Source organism: Liolophura sinensis, chromosome 1, assembly GCF_032854445.1.
Source record: "Liolophura sinensis isolate JHLJ2023 chromosome 1, CUHK_Ljap_v2, whole genome shotgun sequence".
NCBI classification, from domain to species: domain Eukaryota; kingdom Metazoa; phylum Mollusca; class Polyplacophora; order Chitonida; family Chitonidae; genus Liolophura; species Liolophura sinensis.
The window spans coordinates 49,103,022-49,112,136 of NC_088295.1; positions in this window are offsets into that span (position 1 = coordinate 49,103,022).

A 9,115-nucleotide genomic window follows, 5' to 3' on the forward strand; every position below is an offset into this window, starting at 1 on the left:
TGTGTCTTGGACAACAAGCGTTGTAAAGACATCGATGTACATGCAAGACAAATATCACATTATTAGTAAAGTAAAAATGGTTTCAGACGACAAAGTTTCGAAGGCCTTAAGATGAAACAGTTTGCGATTATTATATCATGATGACTTTCATTTGTATGATGGTATTTGCGATTTTCCTTTTTACTAAATAACATTTAAATGACGATAAAGAGTGTATAATAATCACATGTTGAGTTTCATTTGGTGAGCCTTACATCAAGGCAATGTATTTGTATATTTCTGAAAATTGTGATGTTTGGACACAAGTGCACATACTTATGTTGTGGTTAAACCACAAGGGAGACAAAATATGCTAATATAGGTTGGATTTCCGCTGAGACTGGGATAACGATTGTCTGAATATAGATAAATATGAAGATCATGGATGTCGCTGAGGCTATGAAAAGTATGGCCGAAGCGATGAATGACTGTGATGGTGATTGATTGTAAATGTTTCCGTGAAACTTCATTCTGTTTGACTGTGATAAGAGGTGGGCCGACAAGATTGTGATTTCCCATGAGGCTTGCGATTTCTTTTAATATGGCAGTACGACTTTGCATTTTCGGGCTAATGTTTTGATAGCAGTCACTGAAGTTGTAATTCCAGTCACTAACGTTGTGATAGCAGACATTAACGTTGTAATTCCAGTCACTAACGTTGTGATAGCAGACATTAACGTTGTAATTCCAGCCACTAACGTTGTGATAGCAGACTTTAACGTTGTAATTCCAGTCACCAACGTTGTGATAGCAGACATGAACGTTGCAATTGAAGCCATTAATATTGTAATTCCAGTCACTAACGTTGTGAGCAGGCATTAAGGTCGAAATAACATCTGTTAACTTCATGACAGAAGTCATTGAACACATGAACATTGTGAAAAAAAATCTGACGCAATGACAATTTTAAAGAAATCAAATGGTGTTTTTGACTAACAATAATATTAGAATCAGATCTTGAAAGTTAACCACCAGTTCCAGCTTGTCAGTAGAGAGTTGTTAAGAAATAACGCCCTAAAAATGTGCTACCCAAGACGGATTAACGGAGAACCTAGATCCTTGTACCTGACCAGGATTACAGGGGTTCTAAAAGCTGAACAGAATCCGGGATTACAAATGGAATTACACACCATATCTGTATGTACAGCATTATTCAGAGTGTTCATTCAAGATCACTGACCAGTGGACAGAAATAATGTGACGAAAAGACTACAAGTGGCCAAGCGAGTCCACATGAAAGGTTTCCAAGGCTTACTCTGTTCATGGTTGACGGATTCTGTTGAAGGTTAAGTCCTAGTATGCCGTTTCTGTACCCCTTCAGCATTCGGGTCATTACACTGAAAAATCGCTATGTTATGACATGTATACCAACTAAATAAACCTCAACGCAAGCAAATCGAAAAATACAGCTTTCATGTAACTCTGTTATCGCATGTTCTTTGATGACATCACCTTGAGTGGTATCTTTCGTCTGGCAAAACTACCACTGCAAAACATACCAAAGGTAGGCGTCGAAACAGACATTCATATACCAACCGTCAATCGAAATGGACGTTTCGGGTCAATAACCGTAATACCAATTTTCAAAACAACATTTAACACAAACCACTAAAGAACTAAGAATGTATGTAAAGTAGACGACAAAACACAAGGAATGTTCGATGCAAATGAATTAAATCAATTTCCAAGTCGTGTACCATGCTAGTTTTATAAGCTATGAATCAACATGTGAGTCTCAGTTGCCCTTTGAATGCATGTTTGTGTATGCGACATGGCGACCTTATTCAAAAAAGATGAATATACAATCCCTGGCCTTGGGTAATTAAATGGCATGATGAAGCAGATTTCCAGACATTCTGGACACTACATCCATATTAACTTTCAAGAGAACTGTACTCAGAACTGTACTAAATTTGCCACATAACACACAAGATCTATGGTAAAAACTCTTGAACGCGACGTTGCGAAATTGTTCTATAGTAATTTAGCAAAGATTCAAACTTACAAAGATGACAAGAGCATATGAAATTCCAGGACCGGAAGCATTCAATATTTTGTGCACTTAATCTGTTTAAATTATCTTACTTCTTTTGGGACGTTTTTCACCACGAAAAATAAATTGTGATAAATATTAACGTTAAATGATGCTGGGTGGAGATGTGAATATTAGTGGAATGCTATGAGATATTTTTAATACTAAAACAAACAAGAGCTTCTGTTTAATCTTGCATGATGGACAACACATTGATGCATAAAATGTGTCATAATGATTCGGATTGTGCACGTAACCATGACGCCCATATGCCTTACTACTGAATGATTGGAAAACTTATATTTTCTGCACATGAACATGTGTTAGTATTTATTCTATGAGGAAAATAAGTCTCGTGGAACGTAACATTGTTACAGTGAACTTGTTTCAAAATATCAAAATGGCTGATGTGTTCTCGTTGTCATCATATACATATACACGTGATGTGTGCTGTTGGTTTCTGTAGTGTTAATAAATTTTATTCATATATATATATATATATATATATATATATATATATATATATATATATATATATATATATATATATATATATTATATTCGTTTAATACATTCATTGATAGGAATTGCAATCTTGATATAAATAGGTATAAATATAACATGTATATAACATGCAAAGAATGTATTATTGTAGATATCATATCAATTGTCGTTTTTCACACAGATAAGATTACTTTGCTTTTAAAAAATCGAGGTGCGTTGAAAAACGTGTAGTTTGTGATTAGATATAAAGTGATTAAGTGTGTATATGGTGCATTTATTTGATTTTGAATATCCCTGTAAATTTCTGACAATAAGCACATGTACATTGACTCATAGGATGGGTATCAACATACGTGCAAGTGTTTTTATTCAACCATGTGACCGCGGGATGACTGAGCACTGGCTACTTGTGTCACGTGACAAACCATTAACTCTTGTGGATCTTGTCCATTGGCTAGAATCTTATCAAGAGAAATCCAAACGTTTGATTTGGGCATCATTTCTTTGCACTGACTGGTGCAAATCAAGATTATTTCATGCTGCAGAATGTAATGGTAAAGGTGATGACGTGAATTTCTGGCACATCAAAGTACCAGATATTGCTGCAGGTATATAATACTGGGCACGTCTGAGCCAGGCCCAGTGTTGCAAAAGGCGCTGATGCGAGTCTTTCAACGATAATATGATATGAATATATGTTATTATACGTATATACATTTATTCTTATAATGGGAGTGGAGTGCATGAAGTGGGCCGACAAAACATAGCAAAGATGTTTACAGTCTCTCCAGTATATACCGGGATATGGGTTGATTTTACCCATGTATTAGACCACTGACAGCTGCCACGCCTATCGTGCAAGCGGAGAATCAAACTGGTTTTCTTGTATTCATGTATGTTTATGTACTTTGGTATAGCCTGAATGAACATTAATAATCTTTGTCAATATACAACAAAAGACACGGAAAGCTGGCTTGTAAATGGTGGGAAAGCTACGCAGTTTATGGGACATAGTCCACAACATGCACTGTTTTTCCTGGGTTAGGGTTTGGGAGCGATTTTGTTTACATCCGCATATGTGTTGATCTTTTATATCCCGTGCATCACAAGGCCGTTTTGAAGTGTGTTTTCCACTGATTAATTGCATGATCATACATTTTGTCATTTTATGAAAAATAAAGGTTTTCTTTTCAAAATATTGTTGGCATAAAGTGAAAAATAAAGGTCTTCTTTTCAAAATATTGTTGGCATTGTCCTATATTGTAACAAACTTTTCCAAGGTATAAAAAGGCTGTTTAACATTGTATGGTTTGAATGGATCACATATATGTATAAAAGTAGTCCCCAAAGAAAACACAATAAAATAGTTTAGGTACAGAAGAGAGCTATATAAAGTTTGGCAAGGAATGTGGAACAGCTAGGTGCCCGTCTTGGAAGTAGTCGTATAAGAGCGCTATCACGGTGGTGCAAAATGGTACTTGATACATTTTTGTTCGGTTTATTTGTTTGTTACCGGCGGTTTCGGCTTAACTTCAAACCAGTCTGGGTTTTATTACTATGTTTCATTATAACCTGATGATCCGAATGACCCCACAGTTATGTACAGTACTATAACATATACGTACTGAAATAAATATTCCGCTAGAGACAGCTAACGTTCGGTGTATTCAGGCTGTGCGCGCTGAGGAACAAATCGACCGATATGACTACACTCATAATCTCTATAACCTAAGAAAAGTTAAACCAGAGGTAACGGTCGTAAAATACCTACGCGACAGGTGCAAGTCTACAGTTTTAATACAGAGTGCATGCGCTGACAACCTCAAACGCTGCATTCAATCCTTCACACTTTACACAGCTTTATTACAAAAAAAAACTTTACAAAATTATAAGGAGATTGTCATATCTTTCGAATCCAGACACTATTGACTGTATGCTTCATGACGTATGTTATTTGAAGCATCAATCTATACCTGATTTGAAGAATGTCTAAAGTCAAATTCACAAAGATATTTAGTATTAAACTTAACACGACAATCTCTAAATATATATATATATATAAACATACTTCAACGCAAGATAGTTACTTGAAAGCAGCCCAGGACTGAATCCACCTCTCGCTGGTGAGAACAGAACAAAAGTATAGGTATTATTTTATCGAAAACGGACGAAACGGCCTCAAATTCGTACTTGATCTGTAACTCGTCGTGGTGAAACCATGTACCAAGTTGTTATTCAATGTCATGGACAACTTCTCGGGAAAAGATGACAAAACAGAACAAAAGAGGCCACAATTTTTGTCACATATTTGCTTATCAGAACGGAACTCTAACTTGATGCCTACCAACTTTCAATTCAGACATGGGGGTAAACCAGTGTATGGTCCACTCTGTTTCCGACAGGGTACTAATAAGGAAGCAAAAGTGACAAATTATAGGTTTAGGGGGGAAAAAAGAGTTCCAATGTTCCAAATAAGTGAAAATTACATGAATTAGCGCTATATTTACTATCCCAATAAGTTTCTACCGCTTAAAGGAAAGCAATGCAAACGAATCTATATGCACTGAACAGGAGAGTTTCCAGTTTGAACTCTTTTGTCATCAAAGGTAAAGGCAGTTCCACTGTGCCATGTGAACAGAGAAAAATGTTGGGCAACCTTTGTTGACATAAATTTACTGATTACCTGTCTTCACTGAATTACCTGTCTCACCTTTTCCAGAGGCACAAATGAAGTGCCTCTCAAAATACTTCTCTATCATTCCTCTACACTATATTACTTTTTATGACACTTTTCTCAGATGCCCATATTATAGTGAGTGTGATCAAAAATAGTTGCTTAACATCTGTTATAGGTACACATGATACAGTTTGACTTTTTCTACCTTCAAAGATGAATGAGTTCGAAAACGAAACTCCCCTATTGTCGTCATCATACAATACTAAAAGTATTAGCCTATAGCCCTATAAGTGGGAAAACGATGTGGGACAAATTACTGACAGGCCTACCGCTGTACTGTATATGTGTGGTCTGCTGACCAGTAAGTTGAACAGATTTGCAGCCTCTGTGAGAACGAAACGAATGTGTCTATTCCTACAGACACTGTAACTTTTGTGTGTTAAAAACATAAATGATATGTGAATGACAAGCATACATCCTATTCATTACGCCATTAGACACTAAGCGTAAAATTTACAGTGAAACCAATAAAATATGCGATGTAATTATACAGACATACCAGATCTAGTTAGTATACTTGTGATAAATCCCAGTCTGGACTGTAAGATAACATAAAACACCCACCAACAACAATTAGTATTCGGGTAATCGTGTAATTCTATTCAGCAAGCCATCACTGTGCGGTCTTCGTGATCGTATTCGTATTCTATCTGTGAATACTTAATACCACGTACCTTCAAAATGCCAGGAGAAACAGGAACGCTACCTTAAATCCATTCAAAACAGTTTTTTCAAGAAAATGCAGACCTGAGTTTTAGTTTCTTTCAATTTGTATTGCACATTAAAATATAACCTGAGTCATGCTTTTATTCATAGAGTGGTGTATTCAGCATGAATTTTATTGCATCTTTTTAAATACACATGGCTTGACATGTGACATGCGTCTAATATTTTATATATTGAAGCAGAATGTCTCATTTTGTCGCAACATCACTGTATTCTCATGGACGACTCATGGTCAGAATTATTTATTGTATATAGGCCAAGTTTCTGCATGGGCGTGCGATCACATGACTTTTGATTATGACTAATCATTTCATTCTTTCGTAACACCATCACATTTGTCAGCTGACAATGCCTCATAATCATAATGAATTATGGGCTTCTGCGTTGCTATGGCTACGTCAACTGCGGTTTTAAGTCAGGAGGTTTGTCAGGAACATGATATCTGTTTCTTTTCCAGCATAATATGCACTGAACCTGAATTTGTTTTATTTATTTATTTACTTATTTCATTTTTTATTTACTGTTGTTGTTTAACGCCATACAAATTAATTTTTCACTTACATGATGGCGGCCAATTATATGGTTGATGGAAAGGGGAGAGCCAGGCGCAAACCAACATCATTTGGCAAGTTGACTTTCGCACCTGTGACGTATACATATGACGCACGCCATATTTGTTTACAGACAAGTGGTCATCAACGAACGTAAACAGCACAAACTCAACAAGATCTGTAGCTATTTATATTTATTTATTTGTATATTTATCATTCAGCACAGGCTGTGAATGCAATTTGTCAGATAAAGACGTATTAAAGCCTACTTATCATACACATGAGATCTGGCATTCAACTCAGACACGTCAAATTTCTAGACTTGAGAAATACCGCGTCAAATACATGTCAATCTACACGAGAAGCGTTCCCAAATATGGTAATCTGTAACGCCTCCCCTGGCTCTAGATTTGGTCTTTGCACATTGATTCACAGACTAGACTACATGAAATTGATATCAGTAAATAGCTATGTGCGGATACTGTTTCCCACTATAAGACGTGCTAGTATTACTTGATTGATGTCACCGATGACGAGAGGTGTGTCAAATTATTACCATATATGGTACGGTGTCACTCCCATGCAACAGCATGTATTCATGATCCAGACCCCTGTAGCCAATAGGACGAGATTACTGCGATAACTTTTTATATCTTCTTTCTTTAAGTATTATTATACTGTAGGCCATATGCCATATTTTTGGCAAGCCCTGTGCCGTCGCTTCAGTGCATATAATATAATAACCATTCATATCTTTTCAGAATGTGAGCTCGAACACACAAAAGAGCTCTCTCTTCCTGGATCGTTTGTCACAAAGGCATTCTTTTCGGGACACCATTTTTTTAAAGGTTGTATCCATGCAAGAGTCAAGGAGCAGTAATTTAGAATACATATCTTTATGCTGTGAGATACCTGACGTGTTAAGATAAAAGTATTGTGACGTTTTTGTTTACGCCACAAGAGGAAGGAAGTATGTCGACAACAAGCCATTGAGCTTTAGAATTCTTGTATGACTTTGCCTTTTGGAAGAGGGAAGCAGTAGGTGAGACATCTGTGAGCGAGACGTTACAGACTTGCTCACATCTCTTTCTGAACCACAAATACCAACATCACTGGCAAATGAGATAGCCAGAATTGTGTAAAAATGAGGATGCCTGTGACACATCTTCCTATGTCACGCGATAATGACAAAGCAGTTGACACACATTTCTTAAGACGTAGAGGAGTAGGCGGCAGCTAGTGTGACATATATTTGTGCTGACTTTCACAATTCCTTTCTAAGTCATTAATAAATCATGTATACACCCCCGCGTTGAAGTGAGCGTTGGGTCAATAGAACGTTTATGACGAGTATGATTGAAACTTTATAGAAACCCTCGTATGTGGTGGAGACTAACCATGGTTTCAGCACTGTTTCCTAGCACTGGAATTCTACATGCGTTTCATTCAAATTTGTCCTTTTTAGTCGTGTTATGAACAGAAGAGACAATATTAGACTAAATGTATACATGCATAAATACGGTATCCCACCCAGCCTACAGGTTAAAAAGGCATATCTTTAACTTTAGTGAGTTTGTATACCCGAAATATCGCACTTGAGTGAACATTTAGAAAATCAAAGAGCCGCCATGATATCAATTATAACCAGTCACTAAACCCAATCACAGTTTTTTGCATACCGAACCGACGAGTTCTTGTGCTCAATATGTCCTACCAATGCACCAAACCCATTCATATATAGTTTAACCATAGCAACTGACGGGTTCTTGCGCTCAAAAATCACATCACATGACGTCAGACCCTATCACGGCATGTACTTTCGTGATATGCCGTGATATCCCGGCCGACGAGTTCATGCGTTCAAAAGATCGTGACGCCAAATCCAATCGTAGTTTACCCACACCGAACCCACGTGTTTCTGTGTTCAACATATGCTGAAATGACACCAAATTAATCATACTACATACATAATGATACCTGGTTCTTCATCTTTATGCTCTTTATCTTCATTATTACATTTTGGGTGAAGTCTTTTATATGTTCGCTTTTCCCAGTTTCATTCTACTATAATTTTGAAACATTCTTGAGTACGGCGTAAAAATTTACCACTTCGGTGGCCTAATGGTTAGAGCGGCCGTCTCGAAGTTTTGAGAATCAAATCTGCGGTCTGGTCATACCTAAGACTTCAAAAATGGTACTTTTTGCTGCCTCCCTTAGCGCTCAACATTGAGAGGTTAATGCAAGGAAACGGAACTGGTTGGCCCGGTGTCAGCAAAGTGTGACTGGGTGGGGCGTTATGTCTGGTGTCTTTGGCATGATACTTCAGTCGCGGCAGCACTTTGACGGCATGGACTCGCCCTGCCACAAGAAGACACAATATATGTACACACACCTCGTCATCATATGACTGAAAAATTGTTAAGTACGACGTAAAACTGCAAACATACATACACACATACATACATACATACATACATACATACATAAAATACATAAAATACATACATACATGAATACACACATACA